This window comes from Cottoperca gobio, chromosome 21 (genome assembly GCF_900634415.1).
Source record: "Cottoperca gobio chromosome 21, fCotGob3.1, whole genome shotgun sequence".
NCBI classification, from domain to species: domain Eukaryota; kingdom Metazoa; phylum Chordata; class Actinopteri; order Perciformes; family Bovichtidae; genus Cottoperca; species Cottoperca gobio.
This window is the reverse complement of record NC_041375.1, coordinates 13,042,479-13,055,758: the sequence shown is the minus strand read 5'-3', so window position 1 is coordinate 13,055,758 and position 13,280 is coordinate 13,042,479.

The following is a 13,280-nucleotide window of genomic DNA, read 5'->3' as shown; positions in this document are numbered from 1 at the left end:
TGATGTCTCCTACAGAGTGTCCCCGCTCTAATCCCATTAACTAGATATAACTGCAGTTAATTTGATTTATGGCCGGCAACACATTAGAAAGCATGAGTTCAAGTCATGACCAGGTGTTTTTTTTGTTTGATGTCAACGTGAGCAGAAAGAGACCTGAGAAGCCAGTGTAAGTTGCTCAGAACTGAAAAGTCACTTTAACATTGACATTTCTATTTGACATTTCAAGAACCACGGCGTACATGGTGGACTAGTTTTCACTGAATCAAAATTCACTTGGACACAGAAACACATTTGTCTACAGTTCAATTGAACATCTTATATAATCTATCTTGGCTTTCTCTTATATGGTGACAGCATGATTGATGTTATTTCAGCCGGATATGTTTAAGAGGTGGGGGAATCTATCTGCCAAATGCAGCCCAGAAATTATGTGTGTACCAAGATGTGTCCAGATGGTGGGGGATTGGAACATTTTCACAGATACCTGACTAATATTTAAAAACTTAATGTGAAGCATCTGGAGTGACTATTTCAAAGTAATATTTGGCTGCGTATGATAACCACTAAATCTCAAGCATTTATCATTAGAGTGTTAACTAATCTAATACTTGTCGGAGTTATAAATGTGCCTCTGAAATGCCAGTGCTTCAGTGGAGAGTTCACTGTCCACATCACGTGTGATATGCTGTAAACATGGTCAGTGAGTCCATGCTCAGTTATTGTGACAAATTGCCTGTCTTGTACTGTAGCTTGCATTAGTGGAGGGGATATTAGCTTGAAGCTTGAAACAGCACAGGGAATCACGACACTTTCTCAATGGGATGTTTTACTTGGTTTAATATAGACTGAACATAGGCATTGCTTAAAAATGACAATACTCTAGAGCCATGTAAGCCGCCTTGTGAGGCAGCATTTAGGCACAGTGATGCTTGGAGTTAAATGCTCACAATAACAATGCTAACATCTTAATGTTTAACAAGTATAATGTTAACCATGTTCACTGTCTTGGTTTAGCCTGTAAGCATGGTAACAATAATCAGCAGGCGCCTAGTGTTGCAGGTACTTGGTCATAAGACGCTAAGAAGTATTGGACAAATACAATAATTGACACAATGGTGGCGCTAGATGAAAAGTCAGGGGCTCACCATAGTTATTACCTTTATCCTGTTGGGACCATGAATGGACATTTCAACCGTCATTGCCATTCATAAAGCCAGGCTGCTAGTGTTGCTAAAAAACAAAAATATTATACATTAATCAGATTCCAGCACAGAATATGGTCAAATACTGTCAGACTTTGGTGACGCATACAAGATATTTCTGGCTTCTGATTTGAGCAAATTATCCCTGCTTGTGTTGCACCAATGTCAACTCCTCCTGCTTTTTTCTTTCAAGGAGAGTTGAGGGAACGAGTAAGGGGGGCGGGTGGAAGATAAAGCAAAAAAAAAAGGAAAAGCATTTGGGCAAGTAAATATTGAAAGAGGAGTAGAAGTGGATGATGCCCGATGAATGATAATGGGACATGGAGAGGGAGGGAGTGAACGAGATAATGTAAAGGAGAGTAAATATAAAGGAAGCCTTGAAGGAGGAGAGGAGGGTAAGAGATAAGGGGAACTCATTAAGGAATGGAACATAGCCTGCCTGGTTGTTTACTGGCTGACAGGCTCATTGTACTTAATCACTCCTGCCAAGACACACACACACACACACACACACACACACACACACACACACACACACACACACACACACACACACACACACATTGCAAATGCATGCTTCCACATACATTCTTCACATGTTCATGCATGCGTGCCCCACAATGCATGTATTTACTCACTCACACGTACATACGCACGCACTCACACACTCAACTGCATGCCGCATGGCAACTTGATTCACTGAATCATTTTCTCTGCGGCCTTCATCACTCTCACTATTACACTATCCTCCTCTTATCTCTGCACGGTTCCTCCCGCCTCCCTCTCATCCTCCTCTCCTCTATGTTTTTTTGCTTTATAAATCTTTCTTTGTCTTACTCCCTGCTTTCCTCCTGTTGGTCTTCCCACTATCACGATCTTTCCCTCCATTCCTTTGTCACCCCCCCCCCTCTTCTTCTCTGCCTGAATGGGTTCCTTTGCTCTTATCTAACAACCTTGAGATGATCTTCAAAGCGTCATTGCAGTCGAGCATGTGAGGTCACACCGTCTCTAGTCGCTCTTCTCCTCTTTTCTCATCTGCCTGCGCCTCTCGTTCCACTCCTCTCTCCTTTCCACTGCACTTCACTACTCTTATTTTTTGGGCTCTCCTTCATCCATCTAATGTGCCCTAATCCTCCTCCTCCTCCACCACCACCACACTTTCTCTCTCTCTGCATCCTTTCACATTGTTTCATCTCACATGCTTTATTTTCTCCTAACATCTATACCTTCTCTCATCTCCTCTCCTCTCCATTTTCCTATATTTCTCTCTTTACCATCCCCCCTCTTCCTCCTGCTGCTCTCTCCCCCTCCTTTTGCCTATCTCATTTACTTGCCTCCTTGCTCTTTTCATCCCCGTTTTCTTCACCCTCTCCTCATCTAAAAAGCTGTGAAAAGAGGTGATACAAGGTTCCTTTGTTGGTGTGTTGTTGTGGGGATGTTACACGCCTAACTGTCTTTCAAGCAGCCGAGAGCCCCGCAGTGTTTTCGCTCTCTAATTAATTAAGCATGGGATGCTTTAGTCTGTTTATTGCTTGTCTGTCTCATTTACTTCATCTGTTGACCATGTCTCTCTCTCTCTCACTATTCCTTTGCCATGTTTATATGTCTGCTACATCTGTCTCACTGCCTTTCCTGTCTACCCGTTCTCTCTCTCTCTCTCTCTCTCTCTCTCTCTCTCTCTCTCTCTCTCTCTCTCTCTCTCTCTCTCTCTCTCTCTCTCTCTGATTGTATGCTCCGTCAGACGGCTCTCTGTGGGAGAATTGCTACATAATTTAGTCTGCTCTGATGCCCGCTGCTTTTCATAAAGGAGCATAAACAACAACAGTACCACACTTGGACCAGCTGAGGTCAGCATTGTTCCTGATAAATTAACAGCAGGAAATTATACCTTATGGACAAGGTTAGGGCAACGTTTCACCCTGATGTGCTGTTTTTGTAATAATAATTATTTTTAAATCTATGTGAGCGGTTTCCTTTTCCTTTCCTTGCTCACTATTACAGAATAATCATATCACACATTTTGGGCCAGTTGTGCATTTTAACCAAACCATGACTTCCTCTGCTAATTATGTTTACAGACTCACTGCTGAAATATAAAATACTTCTACCGTCCCTCGCTATTCTTTCTTTTCTTAAGGCGGACCATCCCACCTGGACCATCCCTGTCTGATCTGTGTGCACTGCCCTCAAGTAAAGAGAAAGACGGATGCGAATACAGACAGTGTGTGTGTGTGTGTGTGTGTGTGTGTGTGTGTGTGTGTGTGTGTGTGTGTGTGTGTGTGTGTGTGTGTGTGTGTGTGTTATTGTTGGCCTGTGATATCGCTCAGACAGGAAGGAAGTTTGGCTTTTCAGTATTGACTTTCCTCACTGCAAAAGGTCTCTTACCGAATACACACACAGCCCATTACCAGGGTGATTTAGTGAAGATAAAGTCTGATCATCTCACACCCTGCAGCCTACTATCTGTCTAACTATCTATCTTTTTTCCTTTACTGGCAGAACACTAAAGTCATTTCTGTTTACCTTTCTCTAGTTAAAGTCCTCACAAGTTGTCATGCGGCTGCTTTAAGCCATGACGTCGCCCCCCAAATAGCCTAGAAACCAGCCTAATTGGTATTGCAATGTGACCTCCTGTGTGACACTGAAGCCCACTGTGCTCTAACTTTGTCTGGCTGCTTGTGTTTGCTTAAAAACGCTGCACATCTCTGTATTCCCACTGGGTCTCATTTATATAATTTTCAGTATGTTTGCTATATTATAATAAGCTGAATTACCGGGTGTAGTAAATTAATGCAGAGAACACCTCATTGTTTTTGTCCATGTTATTGCTCATTTTATTTTACCCTGCCTCGTTTTGCTGCCTCAGCCATGGGATGGGTGACTACCTCTTTTCAAGGCCCCTGCATTTTCTCCCTTAATAGCTTTATCAGGTGTGGTCTTCCTTGTCCTCTCAGCTACACTTGTGGTGTTAGGATTGGCCAAGTTGCTCTGTTATGTCTTGTTTGCTTTGATTTACAAAAACAGTTCTATTTATTCTTTGTAAAACAGCTTTGTAAAAAAAGGGATATATGCATAACCTTCCCTTACTTTACAACTTTACATCTCACCTTGGTACTCATGTGTTCCTCCACAGCCACACTAAACAAATAATTGTTGTCAGCTGGTTAACAGATCACTTCCTGCATTAAACACATTCAGAGGACACAGGTAAAACATGTAGGTTGTCTGTTGTTGTCTAGCTAGCTGCCACCAGCATTTTCTTTGACATTTGTTTTACTAATTTAGAACTCAAACCATCAAATAAATGTCTTTAGGCTTATAGTTGTTGTTGTTCTGTTTCTTTCTTCTACAATTAGATGCAGCTACATGGCACCTGGAGCCTTGTGCTCATACCCTGACGTGTACTGTACTGTACAAATAAATGCGGGACAGTTCCAGTCTGTGTACAATGCCACACCAGTCCCTGCCTCATACAAATACAATATTTCTAAAACATGATTACTCGATAGTATTAGTATACAGATTTTATATTTGCTATCACGTGCCATGCTTTCAGCATAATGTTTTTCCTCCTGGAACTAAATGTTGTTAACAAACAATGCCAACCACTTTCCAACTCTTGCAGTATGGCTACTCACTTCTTACTCACTGGAGCTGTTTTTGTCACCTCGCTCATTATCCACCCAGGACATGGAGCTGCTCTGGCCTCAGTGGTTTCCCTGACAGGACTCTTTTAGACAAATGGCTTTGCTTATCCAGTCTGGTCATGTAGAGACAGATGAGACAAACAGAATCACTTAGCCAGCTAGCCAGGTACTGTACTGTCTGAGTGCTGATTCACTTGACAGATGCACAGCCACAGTCCACAGAGACTCATGTATTCCTAATTTTATCTAGCCTGCACCAGACCTGTGCACGGCCATCAACATTGTTGTGTATAGTAGGTGCATGAAGCTGTGTGCACGTGATTCTTCTGTTTTTTGTGCATATGAGCCTATGCATGCTTGTGAGTGTATTTTTCTATTTGAGTGCGTGTGTTATATAAAGTGCACCCAGGTGTCTCTCTGAGCTGTGATGTAACTCAGGTTAGTAAGCTCACAGCTGGGAGGGATAGATAACTACCTGGATGTCTGTGTGTGTGTGTGTGTGTGTGTGTGTGTGTGTGTGTGTGTGTGTGTGTGTGTGTGTGTGTGTGTGTGTGTGTGTGTGTGTGAGTGAGTGTGAAAATCCTCCCTTCTCTGCACTCTGGATTTGTTATTAGATAAGCTTATTATAATTGAACAGAAGTCCCATTTGATTTTGTGATGTTACAAAGTTTTCTCAGGGAACAAATAGCCCTCAGCTGCTTGTACTAGAGGCCTTGAGTATACCTGACAGTGTGCTCGCACCTTTAGCTGTCCGATCACAGGCCTGGATGCAAAATTCCCCAGAAACCAAAGCAAAAGGTGGGTTCAGTTCCTGCATTAAATTAACATATTTAAGGACGTTTCAAGAACAGAACACCACAACGTGCTTCACAATAAAAAATTAAAACAAGGCTACAAACATACAATGGTTAAGTAGCTTTGTTGTAGTTTGTATTTTTGGCAGTTCCAAAAGGCAGCAAAGGTTTGTATCCTGTGAACTTAATTATCCAGAAATTGTAAAACACCATGTCAGTATGCTGTTCACTTCTCAGATTTTAATATCTTCTTTCTTGGTAGCTGCAGGAAATGAATTTTTTTTTCAACAGCTTCAGCCACTGTTGGTGAATAGAGCTTTTTAATAGAGCAATTTTGTATTCTGCACTTCGGTTTTGATGGTTATCCTGATATGACTTCCTACCAGGGCAGAGGCTTGGCACCAGAATACTAATAATGTGAACAAACAGCGTAGATGTGCAGTTTCTCAATTAAAGAGAAGGTGACACTTGTCTCTAGTGTTGCTCGGCTTGTGTGATTTTGGCTGATGAGACTAGTGTGTTATTGTGTAGTGGAGTTGTTCTAAACCTCTGCAAAATTTAAATCTTATTCTTAGCACACCTGTGCTTATCTGCGTTTGTTTGTTTCAGGGTGAAAAACACAAAGTCGACCAGATTTTATTTTATTTACTGAGTGAATATATGTTTTTTGGGTGAGACAGAGGAGAGATAAAGTTACAAAGTAAGCAACGCAGAACAGAAAGAAGAGAGACCGAAAAGTGCAAATGGCAGGTAATGACTGGGTTTGTTCCACTCGGTGTTAAAGTGTGTGTGTGTGTGTGTGTGTGTGTGTGTGTGTGTGTTTATTAAAGATGTTTTCGAGTAACTGTATCTTTACAGATGTCAGGGGTCAAACACTGTTGTCCTCTCCTGCAGAGGTCAAACTCATATTCTTCTTTGATGTTAAGGTACCCTCCGACTCCCTCCGTCTCCTCTGCACCCCCTCCTTCACCTCCTCCTTCACCTCCTCCTGTTAACTCTGCTGCAACACACGGAGGAGAACGGCAATCTTTCATCTCCAATATTGCTGTCTTTTCTCGCTCCCTGTTACAGTTTTGTTCTTTCTTCTCCATTCTTACTGTCTTGCTTGCCTGCTTTATTGCTCCCTCTCCCCTTCACTTTAACCCTCCACTCTCTTTAACCAGACGGTTTCTCAGAAGCAATATTTTCAGCTTCGACTGTGCATCTGTCCTAGTCCAGGTTTGCTTGAAAGAAATGTCGGTCTGTTCCTCTGTCTCCCTGCATTACTGTATGTCTTTAAGTATTGAATGGAGCCATAGAGCTACTTTTGTACAGCTTGTAGGGAACTCAGATCTCTGTTGTATAAACAGTCTGCTGGAGTTCAATATCTGATGTCTGTCCAACAACAACCATTTAGAAGATGCAGATTGTTTCACCATTGCACATTGTCGAGGTCATTTCCCAATGGCCAATTGTTTTACAAATTCACAAACTCAAATTCATTTCAAACAACTTCCCTGCTCTCCTATCTCCTTTCATCTCCCTTATCACTGTCTCTCTCACACATGGACGCATGCTGCCAAACTTGATGGATTCTCTCTTAAAGTTCTTTCTGAGAATGCAGATACAGTGCAGGTGTGTCAAGACCATGGTCAACAGGTGTGTGTTTTTGCTAGAAAGTATGTTTGTAAGAGACCGTGACTCTGGGCGGTTGTGTGTGTGTGTGTGTGTGTGTGTGTGTTAAAGGCAGTCTGGGGACGTGTTTTACCGGAGGCTGTGTTTTAGTTTTACTTCTGACATTAGTGACTCTTAAAGTGCCCCTCAAAGTACAAAAGCACTACCTCTGTTCCCAATAAATCCCTGACTATGCTTCTGTGTGTGCAGCTCATACATACCTGCATGCATGTGACTTTTGGTTTAGTTTGTATGTGTTCATGCAATTGAATAGCCACAGGTCTGGGATTTAGCTCTTCCTTCAGCCAAAAAACATAACTTTTCTCTGGTATTCTACTTTTCAGACAGAGACTTGTATGTAACTCTGCATTCATACTCATGGGTGGTTTAATATCCTCTGGCTGGAGAAACACTTAGACAAACAACACACTCTGCAGGGAAGGTTTGTCTCTTACTGGAATCAATGGCCTGCTTAGAGTAGATGTCTTTCATCTGAGGTTCATCCTCACAATTCAGGGTTTAAACCCGAGTTGCAATCTGCTCCCTCATGGAAAAATGTAATATTATAGCTTGAAGAGATAAAAAATTGCTTTTCGACACACACACACACATACACACACACACACACACACACACACACACACACACACACACACACACACACACACACACACACACACACACACACACACACATATTAAAGTAGATCAAAAATGATAACACTCTGTATTTAGCATGCACCTCTGCAGATAGGCTTCTCTTCTTCCATAAACCACACTCAGCACCACAGGAATACATTATAAAAGGGATCAATAACTTATATTAATATCAAAGATCAAGCAATGTAAAACACTTGTTGATGTCAGTTTAAAGTAATTACAGACACATTACATCATACCCCAGAATTTATTGTAAAAATAAGAATACTTCTGTGACACCACAGAACCTCTGTGACTGTGACTGTAACTGTCACCTTGGCCTGGTTTATTTTACATCAGCTTTTCTTTCAGATGGCTTTCTCTGCCATCCAGTCTTTCAGGAACAGAGCAAACCTGTAACTAATAACCATTGTTGAAAGTGAAATTTAGGATTTAGAATTTCCACAACAGTAGTCCGTACAGTAGTACTTTGTGGCCGCATGTCGAGAGTCTGACACACTTACAGACACAGTGGCATTGCAGCCAGATTTTTAAAAGCATTTTGAAGGCATGCAGGTAGTTCGGTTTGGTGCCTTTGGTCCTGCTAGCTTTTGCCATATTGGATCTTTAGCTCCGGAAAACAACGTGTGCACCTGCAAGGCAGCACAATCCCTTCTGAAATACTTTGCAAAACTTATTTCATGTGATTATTTGATTATTTTTAAGGCAACATACATTAAAACATTTTTCTTTTGCGGTGCCATCTGTTTTATTGGTTTTATTACATTTTAGTGGTATGATATTCTCTATTTTTATTATGTACGTGTTGGCTTTTCAAAAGCAAAAAAACAAGCAAAGTTTACTATTACAAGTAATGTTTTTGGAGGTGCACCAGATACAAAGTATATGGTGCAGATTAGAACATCATAGATATAAAAAACGTACCGAATGTTATCTTTATCCAACAATGATAAAAAGAAGAAAAAAAGATACAATATTCAAAAGTGACTTTTCCCAAGGCCCAAGGCTTCATCTGCTGTCCACATGAAATATATAATATCTTTGACCATGACAATATCTACAGTGTGATGTCAGTACATGGCTTCTTCAGGTCAAAGTTCATGGTGTTAAGAGTCAAAGGTGATGCCAAAGGAAAGGCTGACTGTGGAAGCGAACTCTTCCTGCCTGCCTCTTTGACTTCTTGACCTTCTCTCAATCAATCTACTGTCCACCTGATTGATCTATGTCTCTGGAGTTTAGTGTGTACGCATGAATGTGCAGCTGTGTGTGTCGACATGCACCACAGCTCATATCTGTTGAAGTGGGCCTCCAGAGAAACTGAAAGGTCCACTGGTTCAGTTTTTAATCAAGCATGGTGTCATAATTCACCCATACTTTGTTGAGAGCGTTACTGATAATTAAAAATAAATTGGCCAGTTTTTTTCTGGCCCTGAATTTAGTATGACGAGGACGACTGCAATGGATCAGATTTTGGCTTAAGACAGCAGTCCCTCATGAGATGTCTTTTCTTTATTTATTTCCACATAACTTAAACTGTGTGAAACCTTTAACCTCATTCACAAATTAAAAAAGCAACACTGAAGAGAAATAATTCAATTCGAATTTGGCATCAATTTGTGGATGTACCCGCGCATTTATGTGTGTTGGAGCGTACCCGGGTGTTAATGTGAACGGGATACTCGGCTCTATCTCTCCCTGCAGCTCAGGCGTCACTCCAAATCAACGTCCAACATACACACACATCTGTGCTGATTTATTCACCAACACATTGCCCTGGGTGTGACTGGTATTCTCCATTGTAATACTCAATTAATGGAATTTAATCCAAATTGTCTTTATGTTTTAAAGAAAAAGTGAAATAAATATCCAGAAGGCAACTATAATTTAAAATATGTGCCCCATCATCTCATAATATTTAATCAATAGTGATATTTAATAACACAATTGGCTGTCAACTTACTGAAATATAGTTAGTGGGCCTCAACTATGAGTAATCCTTTTTCATGGTACTTAATTGAAGAGATGAGGTAGAAGAGAAAAAGAAAAGAAAATATGTTTCTCTGGACTGGATGTACCAAACCAAACCTGCCGATGCCAGGTCACACCAGGAGAAAGCAAACAGACTGGATTAAGCAGTAAGGTTGTGTTTGTGTGTGCGTTGGTATGTGCATATTTTGTGTGCATAAAAAGTAGAAAGATTAGTTTGTGTGACGAGTCTCTTTGTACACAAAAATGTTTGCCTAGGTATATGTGTTTGCCCTGTCTGTATACATGTGTGTGTGTGTGTGTGTGTGTGTGTGTGTGTGTGTGTGTGTGTGTGTGCATATAGCACCCGGCTCTTCTAAAAATGTTTCCGTGTGTCAGTAATTATTATTCTGTAGGTGGTTACAGATGCCAGAAGGGATGTTTACAGTAATACCTGTATGACTGTGTACGTGTGTGTGCGTGTGTGTCCACACTTTGTCGGTGTGAAATGATAGTCCACTGTTGGTAATATATGCGTGTATGTGTTGGTGTGGTCAAGGTTGTCTATTTACGTGTATGTCTTGATTTTTATTTTGTATTTCTTCTTGTTTTTCTGGGTGTGCGCTTCAATATTAGTTACATGTGTGTCTGTGTATGAGCTTATATAATGTGTGTTTGTGGGAGTGTGTGTTTCCAGGCCAGGGAATGCTCTATTGGTACCTGGGGATCAGTGATCAGTGTTATTGCTACCAGCAGCTATGGACAAACAGCTGAAACACTGGCCCTATTCATACTGAACAAAAGCTCTATGCGTAAATGAGGTGTTTACATACTAAACCAAAAGTATTCCTGCATCCACTGATGCAATAATGCAGACACTGGAGACACATCACGTATCAAAGATCACATTTCACTAAAACACTTTGTTCAAACTGCTTTGGGATTAGGGTGCTTTTAGAAATTGGGCTCTCTGTTATCATCCTTACTTTACTTTTGCCTAATTTATGTTTTGCTTTCTCTTTCCTTCACATCCACAGCAACAGACTTCATGTCCATTTTAGGACCCAAGCAACACGGATCAAATCTGTCTTTAGGCAAAAAATGGTTTCTTCCCATTTAAAAAGCCAAAAGATTATCAGATCTGTGTCACATCTTTACTTTGAGTTGATCCAGGCGGAACAGAAGTGCTGATTTTATCAGCTGATCCTTTCATGCTGGCAAATGAAAGCTAAGAAGGTTGAGCGACCGATGTTAGTTACATAACCACGACCAAAGTTGAGTTGTTTTACGCATCCTCTCCATGGCAGTCGTCATAGCAACATGGATTTAGATAGAGAAGAAGAACCTGATGATTTTACCTTCCTGGGACCTTGATGTAAGTGTGTGTGTAGGATTGATGATCCTCTGTTTTTCTTTCAGGAGGAAAGCATCTTAAACTCAGTCTACAGCTAGAAATCTCCACAGTTCACTTGTTGAGGAATGTTTCATGTGTTTTTTAATGTTTAGTTAATGAGAAGCTATCAATGTTTATTTATGGTTACCATTTTTTTCTATTTCACAATTATCTCCATCTCTCTGTTTAGTCTCATAATCACATTTACTGTTCATTGTTCCTTTGAGGTTTCTAATGTTTGTGAATGCAAGTGTTTTGTGGCGTTACAAAAGGATTTCATGCATGCTGTAAAAACTTTTAAAACATTACATTTTAGCAGCAGCGTTTTTGAAAAGAAAAAACCTTCCTGAGTCTGCACTAAAAACAAATCACAGAGCTGATGGTGTGGTCATGAATCTGCTGCTTGTTTATCAGAGTGGACGTTCCTATCAGAGGCATTAGTGAGATCTAAACATGCTCTCGCCACGGGGAGTTTTTCCGCTGCTTTCTCAAAGGTCATTATTTGAGAACAGATTGGAGGGAAGTGTGCTCTTTATCAGAGGGGCAGGAGACTGTGACTCAGTGGACGCAAAGCTTTGATGATCTCATAAAACCAAGAGCAAAATCTGTTGAAGATTACTCAGATGTATTAGGTTTAATTAATCTCTTTGGGTCACATCTTAGAGTTGGCACAAACACACTGCTAAGACTCAGGGTCCAAAATCCACTGACCACACATAGTGAAAGAGCACGCTTACCAAGCCACAAATGTATCTATTTTAAAAATTATACCACCCAGAGAACAGAAGAAACATGTTTTTGTATCCTTACATTTTGTCATTTGTTGAGCTGGTGCAGGCAATGGACCACTTTTCTTAAAGGTCTTGCAAAAACATTTTAACTTGAGTGTCTACTTGGTTGTGCTCAGCAAGATGAGGTGGTCATGGCCTAGTGGTCTAGTGGTACTGCTTCCAATTACAGCACCAGAAGGTTGTGAGTTCAATACCACCATTGTGCCCAGGGGAGGCTGTCCCTGAAGTTAGTTCATTGTAAGCAGTGGCGGGCTGTGCATTTCACACCTAGGCCTTCAGTGATGTCCTACCTGAATTATTCCACCTCTTAATACCATCATTATGACACCATGGCTCTAGAAACTATACATTTAGACAGAAACGCAGTACAACTGGGCGTTGCATCACCTTAACATAGTCAAGTACAACAGAGTTATATTAATATTTCCGAAGCATTTACAATCAATAAATCCGCATTTCCCTTTGTTTGTTCACCCTTTCGTTGTGGAGCTCCGTTTCCCTGCGCACTTGTTCGTTGAGCTGTAGATCCACTCGGGTGTCCCCAAAGGTTTTCAAAAGCACCGTTGTTTGTAAGTACCCAGCCGTGCTGTGGTGTCTCGTTGCTGCCTTGGTTAGACAACTCAAGTTTCCAAACCCTGTGTGGCTCCAAACACCAAATCAATCAGTTGTAAATAGCAGGCATTCCCAGCAGTACAATGTGCAGTGCCTCTCGAAGGCTGTGAGCTGGGGGTACCACTCGTAGTTAGTGATTTGAAAGTGGCGGACAAACCCTGTGATAGTCTCGCTAGCGTCGGGGTTGTCCGTTCTCTTCTCACGATGTCTAGCTTTTCTTGAAAAGTTTGTCTTGAAAAAATGGCGTTGTAATTATATCTGCGACCAAATCGATCTCTTCTCCTCTTTCAGCCATTGTGGGTTGAAAAAAAACAGTGTGTAGAAATTTACACAAATTAGCTCGTTCAAAGTTTGCTAGCTCTGCCTCTCAATAGTGCGTATCCAATCAAAAGACGTGGACGTGCTGATGTTATCGTACGCCTGCTAGCTGGCCCTGGTGTCCCCAACTCGAAATCTGATTGGTTAACGCCACAGTTTTGTCTCCGTTCACTTTAAGCTACAGGCGCCCGCACTGTTGATTCTGAAGGCCTAAGGGCAGATTTCTTGGACCCTGGCAACACATGA